Here is a 17,205-nt window from a genome sequence, read left to right on the forward strand (position 1 = left end):
ACTTCTCTGTACCCCCCAAGTAATTGTATAATTTTAAAAACAGATTTTCTATGTATAAATCAAGTAGCCTCAAAAGTATCACAAACATGTGAATAAATCTAGAAAAGATGTATAAGACCTCAAAACAAAAAACCCTAACTTTATTGAGATGAATTAAAGAAGCAATAAATAGAAAAAGTATACAACGTCTTTAAGGATTGGAAGACTCAAAAAATTGATTGACAGATTCAATGAATTTCCCCTTCCAAAAAAACTCTCAAGGGTTTTTTTTTTTTTAATGGAAATTGACAGGCTGATTCGAAAATGTATCCAGAAATGCAAAAGATAAAGGATAACTATCAATCTTGATAAAAATCAAAATTGGAGGACTTAACCACTGGATATCAAGACTCATTATAAAGTTACATTTGGAATTAGTGAAAATGTACAAATAAAACAATGGAACAGAAGAGTCCAGAAAAAGACAATGCTTATATTGACACTAGATTTATAACAAAGTTGATGCTGAGTAGCCCTGGAGAAAAGATGGTCTTTTCCAATAAATGGTACTGTGTCAACTTAGTACCCAGATAGAATAAATAAATCTTGACCCCTTGATGTAAATGGTGCCTCACATCTTTTACCAAATTAATTCCAGGTTTGTTGAAGATCTAAACATAAAATGTAAGACAATCAGGCTTGCTGGAGATCATAGAGGAGAATATCTTTGATCTTTAGGTAGAGAAAGATTTCTTATAACTATTAAGATGAAGCACATTAAAATTAGCAACTCTGTTCATTAAAAGACACCTTCAAGAGAGTGGAAAGATAAACCACTGAGAGAAAATGTTGCTATAGATCTATAAAGTCAATAAAAGAAATTCATATCTAGAATATATAAAGAATTCCCTTCAAAGCAATAAGAAAAGGAAAGACAATAGAAAACGGGAAAGAGACCTGAACAAGAACTTCACACATGTGAAAAGATATGCAATCTTATTTATCATTAGGAAATTCCAAACTAAATCCAAAATGTGAAACTATAGAACATATGAAACTCATATAATGCTCTGGAAGAGTAAATTAGCATAATTACTTTAGAAAACTTTATGGTGCTATCTACTAAAGCTGACATATAAAGGGCCTATGAAACAGGAATACAACTCCAGAGAACATATGTATGAAACAGTATGGTAAGTATATATGCACCAAAAGACAGAAACAATATTTGAGATTTAAAATAAAATAGTTTTTTTAAATTCCAAAGAAAACACCATGGGATTTTATTTTTAAATGACTCATTGCATGGTGTAGGGCTTTCATTAGATTCTCGAAGATTATTCTCAAAAGAGGTTCATATAATAAATAAATATTGATAGGTAATTAAATGGTTAAGAATCTGCTAGAAAGAGCTAAAAGGCTTCTAAACTCTAAGTTTAATCAATCAGTAAGGCATTGCCCAATAACACACTTAAAAAGATCTATTTCTAACTGTCCATGGACACTGCATAGAAGGAAAATATATAACAATACCTTGAATAATGAATCCTCTGGGAATGAAGCTCCTTTAAAATGAAGTCATTGACATTAAAAACAAAACAGAACAATTCATAAATCAGGTAGAGTTAGTACAATCTTTTTCCCCAGTCAACATTCTAGCAGTTGCACAAGATACAAAATATTCCCTTACACACTTTCTCTGTATTTATGTATAACTAGAGGTAATAAGGTCAGCAATTTACAAATCCCAAATTTAGTAGGCTTTCTATTTTAAGCCCATGGCCACCAAATTCTGCTTCCCCCCCTCTTTAGGAACACAGTATCTTCCTGTTCCAAGACTCCTCTCCTTTAGCAACATAGTAAAGAACAGGTTATTGAGTATAATTTATATGCTCATGCACGGATTCTAGTCAGTATTTTTCAGTTAATCAATTACTACTAAATATTCACATTTTTAGGTAGAGGGAATATCTACCAAATGGGAGATAACAGGAAAAAGAAGTGATCCTGAAATCACATTATACAAAACATTAGCCAAGAAAATAAGCCTTATTAAATATCTTTTAAGATGACTAGGGGATAGATGGACATAAGGAAGCAGTAAGAAAGGACTTCCCAAGACCAGCCTTTACTTTCCTGGGAAAGATGAAGTGGGAATTAATCTGGTTGTAACTGCAAAATATATGTATTCTTAGGTACTGCCACTGGCCAATATAGTATTTATTATATTAAGTTCCAGACCCACCTACCTTAATATGACTCTTCTAGGGGTACCTTTTCCTAAGACATTCTATAACTTTAATATAAATTGTATCTCCCTCTGTAGACTTTAATTCTTCCAAATATATATTCCATGTTTTTAGTACATGTAATTTTGTTTTACTTAGCACTTTATGGTATCTTTCCCTTCTCTGAAGTCCTGGAACATAGATCAATGTCTCATATTATTTCTACCTCTGATAATGGACTTTCTGACAACAAAGTATGTCCTTGGAACACATCCTCTTCAGTATCAGCAGAATAAATATTTTTGAAGGAGAGTAAGATACAAGTACAGGTTGGATCTGTAGGTGAAGGAGGTAAATAATAGAACAGGATAGAAAAAATAAAGGGATTAAAAAGTGAGTATTACACCAAAAAATGACAGCCACTATTCTACATTTTCATGAGACTTTGCTAAATCTACTATGAAACTGAAAAACACTAAAACCAAGATATTAAGACAATCTACAAGTCATGCACATTTTAGCACAGTACTTTCAGAAATGAAAAATAACTTACTTTTTAAAAAAGGATTAATGTTTTCACTTTATAACCCTTATTAAAAGAAATTAAGGGAAAAGAGCCATTACTCTGCTTGTAGCATAGTTTCAACCATTAAGATGGATTCAATATTGCTTCCCAGCATCCTCCAGAGAATTTTCTCTGCAAGTCAGACCTGCTCGACTACACTTATTGGGAAGACAGAGTGAAAAGGGTATATAATAGCAGTTTACGATTTTTAATCTAGCTCAATCTCATTGTGATTATAAATCTTAAATGATTCCTCCCAATGGAATGCCATTGAACTCAGAGTGATTTTTTCTTCAGAACAAAGCAAGTACACTGACTTTAATGATTATATAGTCCATGGCTAAGAGTTTGTGACATACCTTACAACACTACATATTATCTAAAAACCGTGTATAAAAATTGAGTAGATAGGGGTAAAGTTCAGTTTATGAAATTTTCTCAAAATGTATTAGGGGAAATACTGTTCTAAGAGTTAGGTAGAAAGGTCTAGAAAAGGGAAAACACAGAAAATTGGGCGAAAAACAATTTGGGTACAGGACAAGAATATAGCTCAATAGTACTGCTGTGTTCACATATAAAACTGCTCAAAATACAAAATATTTGTGGATAATTTTAGAAAAATAGTCTTGTGTACCCATAATTTCGGAATCAAAATGCCAAGATGGATTTTCTTCGCAGCGAGGGGGAAAAACTGTAAGTTGTCTAGAAAGCAGAGAGATAAGGAAACTCAAAGAAATGCAGGCAAGAAAAACTCACTACTTTCATCTCTTCCTTCTAGTCAGTGTTTCGGAGGAGTAGGATCCTTTCCTCAGCTCATAGGTTCCAACTGAAGGAATCGGTCTCTAATTTCCCAACCCTAACCCTAAACTAAGAAAATTAGATACCACGATTCTTCCTATTTCGCTGTTTATCATACCGCTATACCAGTTGGGTTTATAAGCAAGGCATATCTAGGGCTCCCCTCCCTCCATTTGATTTAAAAGAATGAAAAGGCAGACCTGGTCATTTGCTCCCTTCGGTGGTTTCGGTAAGGGCTACAGAGACAGGCTTCTTCCCCTGCTTAACCTGGGGCGCACTCTCGCCAGCTTCCCCAGCAGCTGCCAAGCAAAGAGGGCCCCGAAGGCCTCTGGCCCCTCACAGCCGGGAGAGGGGGAGGTAGCATATGCGACCAGAGATAGCCACCGGAGCCCAGCCTCCAGCAGCTACTCACTGCAGCCGGACGCCTGCACCTCCACGCACCTCTCGAGTCGACCGTTGGTATTTAAACAGTGGGTCGAAGCCCGCCACGCGCCGCGGGAAGACCTTCAAAGCAGCCGGCTCCTCGGTGCTTCACGATTCCTCGCTGCAGATTCCACACCACATTTGTCCAGACCGCTGAGGAGACTTGACTCTGCGGAGAGGATTTTCAACTGCCAGTCTGACCCCAAGTTGCAGATTAAAATTTTGTTCTAGAGTTGATGCTTAAAGTGGCTCGGGTTGCGATGTGAGAAACGGGGAATCTATAGCGAATCGTAAAGACCGGGAATAAAAATGCTTCTTCTCTAAGGCTCAGAACCCTAACGTCACTTCCGGCAACAATAGGAAACGTCAAAAGTCGGACAGTCGGCCGCTCTGGCTGCTGCAGCTTGAGGTGCGCTGAGTTCAGAGGGATCCTGTGCTGCTTCTGCTATTCTCGCTGCTGATACCTCCACCGGCGTGAACAAGTAAAGTTTGAACCGGCATCTCCATGGGCTGGGCACCAGTTCCCGGCTGAGCCATTTTCTTTTTGACTAAAAGCCCCCGCCCAGAGGCCGATTCGTCGCGGCGGCGGTGGGGATCGCAGGTCGCTCAGGTACAAGATATTTCAGAACTCTTGCGTCTTTTCTCTACATGCCCTTGCCTTTCTTCTTGGAAATAAAGACAACCGGTGTTTGCCAGTTGGCAGAAACTTGCCAACCAGCAAGACTTTGGGACCAATGGCAGTGCAGAGCACTTTGAGTGACAGCTGTACTGGCGTGTTAAAATGTAGACTCTGTATCAGGAGGCGGGAGTAGGTGTGTTCCTTGTGTTTCTAGGCCACTGGAGTATAGGTTAAGTTGGGACCCAAGGTGGTGTCCCAGCCTCATTATGAAGTAAAGCCGACAATGGCAAAGATTACTCTTTTCTAGCCCAAGTGTTGCTTTTCAAGTCGAGTGTTTTCTTGATGCATAGGCAGTTTTCGGTTCTTTACTTACTTTTCAGTTATGTGAATGCAGACACTTTTAAGATCATGATGGCTTTGCCGGGTACTTCAGCCATCAACTTGTGTTACAAATTTGGCAGATTATTAATTTATCTCTTATTTGTTTCTTTGTAACTGGTCTCTACTCTCTTCTGTGTCGGGTTTTCCAGTTAAGTATTATACATAAATTCCAATCACCATTCAAGTTTTTTTGTTTTTATTTTTAGGTTCTGTATGTAATTAGTAGTTTAATGACTGAGGCTACTTATTTTAACAAATTGAATTTTTATTTTCAAGGATCCTAGATGTTTCTCTCCAAATCAATATATCATGATCTTTGCTACTGCAAAGTGAAGCTAATTTATGTTTTTCATTTCTGCTTTCTTTCTCCTTTTAATATTTGGAGTATGGTGACCATATTTATGGCATAGGAGGGTTTTTACCTCCCTAATGGCTTACAAAATCGACCAGATCTGAGAATGAAGGAAAATTTTATTCTGTTTTTCAAGTTGAGTAGGAAACTTCCCATTTTTAGCCAGTTAATTTGATAATTTGTCTGAGATACTGTATTAGTTATCTATTGCGGGGTAAAAAATTACTCCAAAATTTAGCAGCTTAAAACAACAAATGTTTATTATCTCACAGTTTCTGTGGGTTGGAGATTTGGTTACAGGTTAGCAAAGAGCTTCTGACCCAAGGTCTTTCATGAATTTGTAGTTTAGCTACTGGTGGGGACTGTGATCCCATCTGAAGGCTTACTGAGGGTTAGGAGGATCTGCTTCCAAATGCATGCACATGGTTGTTGGTAGACCTAGGTTCTCCACCACATGGGCTTTTCACACAATAAATTGCTCCCATAGGGTGAGCAATAAAGAGTGCACAAGACTGTCCATAGTCTCCTATGACCTAATCTCAGCAGTGGTATCTCACCACTACTGCCATTGTATTAGAAGTGAGTAGTAAATCCAACCAGAAGTTTTGGGGGCTATCCTCTAGACTGCCTAACCCAGCCTGGCTGATAACATTTAGGAGTTACTAGATAGGGATAACTGAGCAAAAATGCATCCAAGAGAAGTATAGTCAGACAAGAAGCAACGTCAACTTGTAAAAAAACAAATTTGTGCAAGCATTATCTCTCTTGGAAAAAAAGTTGTTCTTGTTTTTTGTCCTTTTTTCCCCCACTAATTATCGAAGAAGCATTTACTATTTTTCTTGGGAAATTATGCCTCATGAGGGATGATGTGCTTGAGAGGAATGTTTGTATTTTTAGGGTCTACATGAGCAAAGTATATCACAACTGGAGATTGTGTATTTCTTACTCATTGTCATTTTATATGGTTGACACTGTACCAAAATAAACATGACCATAGGTAGCTCTTGACGAGGAGAGAGGTTAGAAAAGCTAGAGGTAATGCTTTTCTAGTATAGAAAGAATGCAAGTCATTGGCTGTCTTTATGTTGGTGTGAGATCAAATAAGGATGGGAAAGGTGTATCTTAGAACAGAAGTGTGTTTTTCATGTCTGTTTTCAGCATTATTATTCGGTGACAGGTACCACCTTCTATCGGCATTACCTGGCTGTCCATCACCAGCACAGCTTCTGTCAGTGAATCACATAACCTTCTTACAAATTAAAGGTACATATAGGCTTTCAGGGCTTGTTGTGACACTGTTTGAAGGATGATCTATGGTAAAACCGCATACACTTCTTCCAGGTTTGAAAGATGTTGTAAAGCCTTACCTGTTAGTAAAGTATTAGTCAGATTTATCTTTTATAACTTAAGTGCTTAACACCAGCCTAAATGTGTCAATTCTCAAAGTATAAGTTTGACTTTTAAGTTGAGATTCCCTGTCAGGTTTACATATTTCATTTATAGTAGGTTACAGCCAATTAATGAATGTGATTTGGGGCCCTTATATATTTGCAAAATTTTAAACATTTGCTTGAGAAAATAACACAGTCAAGACGCTTCCAGCTACGAAATACCTTACGATACTAATGGCTAAATAAGTGAAAACATGCATTGTAATTTATTATGTGATCAATTTAATAGGGAATGTTTGTGTGTTTACTGTGCTTTTGTGTAGATTGAGTCATTTTCCTCTTTTCATAATATAAAACCATTGATTTAACAAGAGATTATCTTCCTTGATCACAGCGCATTGAAGTTAGTCATGCAAACTTAATGATTTTACCGTTTACTACTTATCCAAGTGCTATGTTCAGCTATTCTGCATTTTGATTCAAATTTGGAAACTGAGGCTAATCCTTTGGCTGGCCTGTGATTAATGCACCAAAATCATTGTCTGTGAAATACACATCTAACTCGTTGCTTTCTCATTGAATTATTTTACTATTTTAAAACAACTTTAATTAAATATATCCACTTCTAGGAATTTGTATTCCCTATATCTTTTCTTTTCTTATTTTGTTTTTCTGACAAGTTTATTGATGTACATTCTATAATAAAACTAAAGCACCCTGACTTGATTAAATTTTACATTGTATTTGGGACAAATAACTTTAGTGACATAGAGATGATAAAACATAACTGTGGTTTCAATGTTAGGCATTGGGTTTAGTCATGAACATAGGGGAAAAGAGATGGAAAGAACAGATGCTTACACACACACATTCACCCTTCCATCACCTCTTCATTTTATTTATTTTTAGGATTTTTTTTCCTCACTTAAATTTTATAGAATCATAGAATTTTACAACTAAAAGAGACCTTAGGGATTGATCATCAGGTTCAAACCCTTTGTTTTACAGGTGAGGAAACTGAGACATAGAAATTTAAGTGACTTTCCCAATACAGTAAAGAGGTAAAGAGGAGGAGTCTGAATCAAATCCAGGTTTCATGTCTCTTTATTACTAGATATTTTGTCATCTCATTTCTGACTTTCATTTTACTTAGGCTGCCCTCAATATTTTAGTATCTTGTTTTATTTGTCTAAAAGCTGTTCAGTGAGAATTACCGTTTTTGTTTTGCTTTGTTTTTTAATTCCTCAACTTCCATAGAAATGACCATTTTCGTTAGTGAACATGGAGTGTGGTGTGCCCCAGGGAGGTGGGTTGGGATATGATGCTGTGGCAGTTGCTGATTACAAGGGGTTTGAGTAAATAGTGCAGTTAAGTAAGAACCAGTAATGCTGGTGAGAAGTATAATTGTTTTTGCTTTAAAAGTTAAAACAAGTGAGAAGTATGATAAATTTATTTTATTTAAAGATTAAAACAGTGGGGTATTTCTTGTAAACTAAGCCCAAAAAAATTAAATAAGGCTAAAATTCTCAGCTTTTGGATTACATTTAAATGACACATTTTAATTTTTGCATTTGTTTAAATGCCATTTGGTAACACTCATTTTAGAATCAAATTACAGAACTGGAAAAAAGCTTCAGAAAGTAATATTGTAAATCTTTTTGAATTAAAAAAAAAACCTACAAATGGTATGCCTTTTAGTAACACAAGCTGCTCTTGTAGAACCAGATCTTTAAATTTAATGAGTGGGTTTTTTTTTTATGTGTTTAACGTACCTTGTGACCTCTTAGTACTTAGCTATTTCCCTTTTTCTCCTTAGAAAGACCTCCTTGTGGGCTTACCCTTCCTTCTTTCTCTACAGTGGTTGCCATTCAGTTTTAGGGGTGTGATTGGTTATCATGTTTTTTTCTTCTTCTTCTTTTTTTCTTTTTTAAATTTCTCCACCTAGCGTGTTCTAAACTACTTTGGTGGTCTGTTCTTTTGGAAGTAGAGAAATAAATGCTGGGCTGCCCATTTGATTCTAAATGTGTTGTAGAGAATATTTCATCAGAGCATTCCTCATATTCTTATGCCATAGAGTAATATCACATCACAAAGATTTTTAAAACCTAAAATAATCAAAATCTGATTGTTACTTTCTAATTGAAAATATTGAAAATCTCTAAAAAGAGAAAAGTAAGTGAATCGCCTTGTCTTTAAGTCTTTATAAAATTAACATTTTAGAGATAACATTTCTGGCACACATCTTAGATCTTTATCTAAGATAAGAAATGTTTTATTTCTAAATTCCACTGTTCAGATGTTTAAGAATTACTGAATAAAACTAACTTTGATAATGAGTTATTTTAATTAGATTATTTGTATGTCAATCCTCCCACACCAGTGCTTTAACAGTGTTTGCTCAGGAAGAGAGTGATGAAATTGGTTTGCTTCAAACAAAAGTATTTAAACACGATTAACCCCCAGACTCATTTCTATTCTTCCCATCTTCCACATGTATTTTCTACTTAAATGGTGTATAAGCCATTCTTTATTACATAGAGTCATCTCCACAGCATGTGCTATTTGAATGCTTGGTGCCGTGGAATTACTAAAAGCACTAGTGCAATTACCCTTTTCTTATAGAATAGCATTTTATTTAATGTTTAATTTGTTACCTAGACACATTTTGATTAAAGTTGCTTACCATTTTGTAGATAAGCTTTGTATTAGATATATCAAGGACTATTAATAAATCCTATATTATACTTTTTTGAAAATATTCTACTCTTGAAAAGAGTAACAAGACATTACAAATAAAGTCAAAAATACTATCTATTTTAGAAACATAGCCATCTACTGCATAGAAAAGTGTTATGGTTCTTAGAAACTTTAATAAATTGGTGGCTAATATAGTCATTGGTGATTAATTTAGACTGCCTTTAGATAGAAGTGTCATTGTGTGATGTTATACTAGATTCATGTTGTCTAAAACTGTATTTTGCTTTTTAAAAATGAGAAAACTACCTCTAAGATCATGTCAGAAAAGTATTATTCTTTCTTGGATTTTTGCATTAGAAAAAAAAGTGAGTCAGGACCTACATACTGTTTTACCAATTAAAAAATGTCTTTAGGGGCACCTGGGTGGCTCAGTGGGTTAAAGCCTCTGCCTTCGGCTCAGGTCATGATCTCAGGGTCCTGGGATCGAGCCCCGCATCGGGCTCTCTGCTCAGAAGGGAGCCTGCTTCCTCCTCTCTCTCCACCTGCATCTCTGCCTACTTGTGATCTCTGTCAAATAAATAAATTCTTTAAAAAAATAAAATAAAATATGTCTTTATATGTTATCTCAATTAAGACATACAGCAATCCTGTAAAATAGACAGGAGTGATTTCCCCCATTTTATAGGAAACAGAAGCTCACAAACCTTGAAATATCTAAGGTCACACAGCATATGGCATAATTGGAGCTATAACTTTAAATTCACCCTCCAAGAGTAGCTATGTCAAGAAATCTTACACATTTTTCTCAAGCAGACATCATATAGCCTGCATTCTCTAAACTCAGCATAATAAAACTAGAAATAAACTTCAAAAAGTCCAAAAGGCCTGAATACCTTTTTTAAAAAAATAGGCTCTTCCAAATAATTATTACATCAATGCACAATGAAAGTATTATTATTAATGTTGCTGTTATTTTAATGGAAACCAGGATATGTAAGAATTTAGGAGATTTAAACAAAACTTACTCTGATTTTTAAAATATTTTTGATAAAATTATGTCTATACCTTAGAAATGATATCAGTTAAAGCAATCCAAATTTACATTAGTTTATGTACTTTGATGTATAATTACCTCAATAAAAATCAAAGTTTTCTCTTTAATGTATTTTGCATTTACATGTTTATTAGATCAAGGAGGAGGCACACAAACATCAATCCTTTAGCATTTATACATTTACCCAATTATGATACAGCCTATGTAAATAGTTAAAACATAGTGTTCGTATCTTTAAGGATTTGTATCCTTGATCAAGTCTTCTTTTGACCTATACGGTAAATTCCATGAAATCAGAGAGGATTCCTAGGGTGTCTTTATTTTTTTTAATTTTTAAAAATTTTTTTAAAGATTTATTTATTAGAGAGAGCACACGCACAAGCTAGGGGAGAGGCAGAGGGAGAGGGAGAGGGAGAGAGAACTTCAAGTAGACTCCCTGCTGAGCCGCAGAGCCCTAGGTGGCTCTCAGGAGCCTGAGATCACGACCTGAGCCAAAATCGAGAGTCAGTGCTCAACCGACTGAGCCACCCAGGCACCCCTTATTCTTTTTTTAAAGCCATTTATTGAGGCATGATTCACATACCATAAAATTCACCCATTTTAAGTATACAATTTGTCCCACCCTTTTTTGAGGTAATTGTGGATGCACATGCAGTTTCAAGAAATACACAGGTAGATTTCTTGTACTCTTTACCTAGTTTCCATGGATGGTAACAATTTGCAAAACTATAATATACTATCACAACTCAGACATTGATATTAATAGTCCATCTTTTTTATTTATATTCCCCCAGTTGTATTTTTACTCCCATGTGTAAATGAGTATATGAAATTCTGCACAGGTTCACGTATCTGGCATCACAGTCAAGGTACTGAACAGCTCAGATACCACAGGGATCCCTCATATTACCCCTTTATGATTATAACCAATTCCCTCCTGGGTAATGATGGTGAGCATGTCACCATATGCTTATGTGCCATTTGTTATATCTTCTTTGGTGAAATATCTATTCATGTCTTTAATTGAAATTTTTTATTTCTTTACTGTTGAGTTTTGAGAGTTGTTTGTGTATTCTAGATACTAGTCCTTTGTCAGATATGAGGTTTTCAAATATTTTTTATCAGTCTGTACATAACTTGTGTTTTAATCTCATACGGTCTTTCGAAGAGTGAGTTTTTGGTTATAGAGGTGCATCTTGTCTGTTTTTACTTTTATGGATCATGCTTTTCATGTCAAGTATGAGAACTTCTTGCCCAGTCCTGGATCCTTAAGATTTTCTTCTATGAATTTAAGGTGAAGTTTAGGTCAAGGTTCATCTAAATTGGTTTTTATTTTTATCATTGCTTACCATTCGTCCATTTGTTCATTCAACAAATATTTACTGAGCACTTTATAGATCTAAGTACTGGATTTATCCATGTAGCCTATTGTGTGGAATCAATTCCTCATCTTAATACTTATAGTCAGTTCTTACTTTGCATGGTACCATGTTAATTGAAATGAGCATATTAGAGATGTGGCCTCACTTTACACTGTCCCATGGTTACTATTAATCGCTACCCCAATGCTGTACAAAGCAAGGACTGCCTCTATACAGGCATACCTAGGAGATATTGCGTATTTTGCTTCCAGACCATCACAATAAATTGAACATCACAATAAAGCAAATCAGATGAATTTTTTGGTTTCCCAATGCATATAAAAGTTGTTTACTCTATACTGTAATATATTAAGTGTGCAATAGTATTATATCTAAAACATACCTTAATTAGAAAATACTTTATGCCTAAAAGATGCTAACCATCATCTGAGCTTTTGGTGAGTCCTGATCACTGATCACAGACCACCATCACAAATACAATAATGGAAAAAGTTTATATTGAGAGAATTACCAAAATGTGACATAGACTCAAAGTGAACAAATACTGTTGGGAAAATGGTACTGATACACTTGCTTGTTGCAGGGTTGCCTGAAACCTTCAATTCCTTAAACTCACGATCCGTGAAGTGTAGTAAAGCAAAACACAATAAAAAAAGGTCTGTGTGTATATACATTTTTTAAAATTTGTATTTCTTTTAATAAACTAAATAATAAACTTTAGGGATTCCTGGGTGGCTCATTCAGTTAAGCGGCTGCCTTCGGCTCAGGTCATGATCCCAGCGTCCTGGGATTGAGTCCCACATTGGGCTCCTTGCTCCACAAGGAGCCTGCTTCTCCCTCTGCCTCTGCCTGCCTGTACTCTCTCTGTTTCTCTGATAAACAAATAAAATCTTTAAAATAAATAAATAATAAACGTTAAAAACCACAATAGATAGGTGAGTTTTAAAGTATTGTCTTAGTGAACATATTTGAGTAAATATTAGTATTCTGTAATTAATATGCTTAAAATATGAATCTCGACAATTGCAGCATTGATTTTAAAGATCTAAAAACTTAACATACTATTCACAAACCACTTTAAAAATTTAATTACTGGGGCGCCTGGGTGGCTCAGTGGGTTAAAGCCTCTACCTTTGGCTCAGGTCATGATCCCAGGGTCCTGGGATCGAGCCCTGCATCAGGCTCTCTGCTCGGCAGGAAGCCTGCTTCCCTTACTCTCTCTCTCTGCCTGCCTCTCTGCCTACTTGTTGATCTCTGTCTGTCAAATAAATAAATAAAATCTTTAAAAAAAATTTTTAATTACTGGTCTTCTAAATATCTGTAGTGGAAATTTCCTCTTATTAATTGACAGATTTATTTTGTGATACTGCCAAAGGAACTTTGACATGTTGAATCTTTCCGTGAAGTCTTAAAAGTTTTCATTTCTAAAAACATTGATCATGATTAAAGATGGTAGTAGTACTTAAGTGCCAAAAAGTTATCTCTCTTATAACTGACTGATGACTAAGTATTTGCTTTACTTGCCAAACTTTGTTTATATATATATAGTATGTAAATCTAGGCCAAGTTAGTTGATGCTTCTTACTTAAGTAAGTACTTACCAGTTTTTTTCTCCTAGCAAAGGTAAATGTCATCTCCAAATTTCACAGATCCTAAATTAATGAAAATTAGAAGCAAGACTATAACGCCTCAGGTAATTAAATCCAAAATAATTGGATGTACTCAGAAATGAAAAAAGCAACATAAGATTATTATTTAAAGAGGGTTGAGAGATGAATACAAAACTACCTGTTCTTGTAAATTACCTGCTGTGGGCTAGGTTTTCTAAATGTTATCCCCTCTAAATCCCATGGGGTAAGAATTATCCGTTATTAGGACACCTGGGTGGCTCAGTAGGTTAAGCGTCCGACTCTTGGTTTTGGCTCAGGTCATGATCTCATGGGTTGTGAGTCCATCCCCATATGGGGCTCTGTGCTAAGCATGAGGTTCTCTCTCTCCCTTTGTCTCCCCTCCCCCATAAATAAATCTTTAAAAAAAAATTATCCATTATTTTATTGATGAGGAAAATGAAGACCACAGACTATAGGTAAATCAGATTCTGTGTCGAAGTTTGAGCCAGATCTTTTTTCACATCAAAGCCTATGAGAAGAGAGCTGCAGCTGGGAACAACAATGGAGGTAATAAGCAGTGACAGAGAAAGAAGAGATGAGAGCCAGTGATGAAGAAACAGATGGTAGATTGCCTTTGTCATCTGTGGGCTCAAACAGTTCTGGGCATAAGGTTTGGTGGTTAAGAATAAAGTCTTTGGACTCAGACCTAAGTTTGAATCCTAAATTTTACATTTGTCAGCTAGGAGATCTCAGGCAAAGTTGCTTAACCTCTCCTGGGTCACAGTTTCCTCAGGTATAAAATTAGAATAATTTCTACCTATTAGGATTATTATGAGGATTAAAATGAAATCATATATAAAAGCTTTAACAGAGTGCTTAGCACAGAGAAAGTATTAAATGGTGGTTTATAGTACAAAAACGATATTATTGTTTAATATTTTTATTAGGTATTATATACATAATATGTACAGAAGGAGGGAACACAGCCAGGAATTCCAAGCCTTAAATATGAACAAAAAAAGTTAAAGGGTATTTTTTCCAACTTTATTTAAAAAAAAAAATGTCCTCCATCCTTTAAAAATTTTGGTCAAAAATGGCAAAAATAATTTTTGCTATTTTGGTATTTTCTTTGATAGAGTCTCCTACTTCTCTTAAGCCATAATGCCAGGCATTTATTTCTTGGTGATGATTTTCAGTGTGTATTACACTAAACCTTTGAGCGGTAATTTTTAAACTGCATGTACACCTAACAAAGAACTTTTTCAAATTCACATGCCTGGATTCCGCACCAAATTTTTGTTTACAGAAAAGTTGTAAGAATAATAAAAATAACTAGTATATACTCTTTACCGATATTCCTCAATTTGAAAATTTTTCCAACATTGCTCTATCACTCTCTCTGTGTAGAGATAGATATTACTGTTCTGCACCATTTGAGACTAGGTTGCATATATTATGCCTTAATACTTCAGTGTGTTTCCTAAAAACGACAATATATTGTGATACAGCCACTGTACAGTTACCAAATTCAGGAAATTTAACATCGATACAATATTTTATCCAGTCTTCAGCCCATATGCCTAGTTTTTCAGTTATCCCAAAAATGTCCTTGAACTATTCCTCAGCTTTTCTTTGGCTTCACAGCATTTTTGAAGATAAAAAATTTCTGTCATTTTGCAGACTCCATTTGGGTTCATTCCTCTGATATGCCTCATGTTTAGAGTCCGCTTACATATCCATGGTTGGCTGGAATACTGCATAATGGATGGTGTGCCCTTCTCAGGGTATCGTGGCCAGAAGCACATGTAGTCCATTTGTCTCTTACTGATAAATGCTCATTTTGATTGTTTGGTTAAAAACTATCTTTATAATTCTGGTAACTAATGAGTAATATGTGAGAAGATACTTGATACTTGGAGATGCTGTAAGTATTCCATTCTTGCCCAGATTCCAGATCCAGCATCCACTCATAATTTTTGCCAGAATTATTTTTCCCACAATGATTATAAAATGATTCTTCCAACCCATTATTCCTTTTATCTTTATTAGTTGACATTTTCCTGTAAAGGAGACCTTTCTTTTCTCCTTTATTTATGTATTTATTGATCATCAGTGTAAACTCTTGGATCCTTTTCTTTTATGTGATGGATTTTAATCTATTACTGTACTTATTTTATTTTGATACTCAAATTGTCCTGGGTTTGACCAATAGGAGCTTTTTCATAATAGCGCCGAACATCCCCTTTGACATTCTCTAATTGCTTTTGTTTTGGTTTGTTTTGTTCTGTTTTGTTTTGTTTTGATTTGATTTTCTTTAGCTCACTGGACATTCTTTTTTTTTTTTTATGTTTTCTTTTTTTTTTTTATTTCTTTTCAACATAACAGTATTCATTGTTTTTGCACCACACCCAGTGCTCCATGCAATACGTGCCCTCCCTAATACCCACCACCTGGTTCCCCCAACCTCCCAACCCCCTCCCCTTCAAAACCCTCAGGTTGTTTTCACTGGACATTCTTAACCTGCACTTAAGAAACACTGCCTTAGGATTTTTTGGTAGCCCTTGAGGGGGTCACAAGTGGACTAGAAAAGTTAAAGTTGGGAGAAAGATGTATCTTTTTGCCGTATTTATATGTTACAGAGCTTCAGTTCATTCCTTCTCTAAGCAAACTCTCAAAAATGTGTAATATTGGGGCGTCTGGGTGGCTCAGTGGGTTAAACCTCTGCCTTTGGCTCAGGTCATGATCTCAGGGTCCTGGGATCGAGCCCCGCATCAGGCTCTCTGCTCAGCAGGGAGCCTGCTTCCTCCTCTCTCTCCGCCTGCCTACTTATAATCTCTCTCTCTGTGTCAAATACATAAATAAAATCTTAAAAAATATATGTAATATGTAGAGTTTATGATTTTGTTTATTAGATTAAAATTAACTTGTTAACTTTTGTCAGAGTGTCACTGGATGAAATCAGCAAAACATAAGCCAAGCAATCCTTGTGCAAATGCTTCAGGCACACTTTAATAATTGAACTTTGCATCTTTAAGACAGTAACATGTTGAATTGTAGGTATATGCACCTGTATAGAGCTGGTAGCCCTTGCTTTGGGATGATTGGTTTGATAGCCATTATGCTGGGCCACTTATAAATGTTAGAAAAGAAGGGGAGTCTTTTCTCTAGGGTTCAATTTCTTTAGATGAAACCCTTTTTCATTCAATCTGGATAAGGGAAAGGAGTTAGAGTATATGTCTAATAATTCTAGATACTTTATGTTTATGTTTTGTCATCCCATATTATTTCATTTAATTTTCATAAAGATTGTAAAGGAACTAACCTTTTTTATTATTGTGTAAAGATGGAAATAGTGACCCAGTAATCCCTTGATTTTTGTTTCTCATTTTAGTCTCATTTATTTCCATACTTACACTCTTTGGACCCCCAAAAGCCTTTTGAGGATCCTCAAGGTACATAAGCTTCTGCTTAACTCTCTGCACTATTCCATACTCTTTCTGCTTTTTCTTCATGGCTTCTTTAGTAACCACTACTCCTTCCACTTTCATATTACAGAAATCTATTGAAATGTTTTGTCCACTCAGCAGCCTATTTTCCCCTCTCTTTTAGGCTTAAATTTTCCCTTTTTTAAAATTTCTTTTCTCTCATCTTAATAGGAAGAAAAAGTGATTAAATATATGTGCTCAGTCTTAAAATTTTAACAAGAAGCTAGGAATTGACTGTAAA

The 17,205-nt window shown here is 35.4% G+C and overlaps 2 protein-coding genes across 6 annotated transcripts in view; one reads left to right on the top strand and one right to left on the bottom strand.

The window, feature by feature from the left end:
• The window catches only part of LOC111155274 (centrosomal protein 44), a 24,938-nt gene extending 20,908 nt beyond the window's left edge, over positions 1 to 4,030 (bottom strand). The window contains exons 1-3 of one of the 5 annotated variants that reach the window (XM_022515421.1): positions 3,771 to 3,899; positions 2,434 to 2,543; positions 1,513 to 1,544 (exon numbers count right to left, since the gene is read on the bottom strand). The gene's annotated coding sequence lies outside the window, so the exon portion shown is untranslated. Of the gene's footprint in view, positions 1 to 1,512; positions 1,545 to 2,228; positions 2,283 to 2,433; positions 2,544 to 3,770 lie in introns of those variants that run through there. The other 4 variants (XM_022515413.1, XM_022515438.1, XM_022515405.1 and 1 more) reach the window with 4 other exon arrangements.
• A 519-nt stretch (positions 4,031 to 4,549) lies between these two features.
• The window catches only part of LOC111155303 (F-box protein 8), a 48,078-nt gene continuing 35,422 nt past the window's right edge, over positions 4,550 to 17,205 (top strand). Inside the window, exon 1 of the mRNA XM_022515448.1 lies at positions 4,550 to 4,603. The gene's annotated coding sequence lies outside the window, so the exon portion shown is untranslated. The remainder of the gene's footprint in view (positions 4,604 to 17,205) is intronic.

This window comes from Enhydra lutris, unplaced genomic scaffold, assembly GCF_002288905.1.
Source record: "Enhydra lutris kenyoni isolate GAN:26980312 unplaced genomic scaffold, ASM228890v2 scaffoldscaffold3, whole genome shotgun sequence".
Classification (NCBI taxonomy): Eukaryota; Metazoa; Chordata; class Mammalia; order Carnivora; family Mustelidae; genus Enhydra; species Enhydra lutris.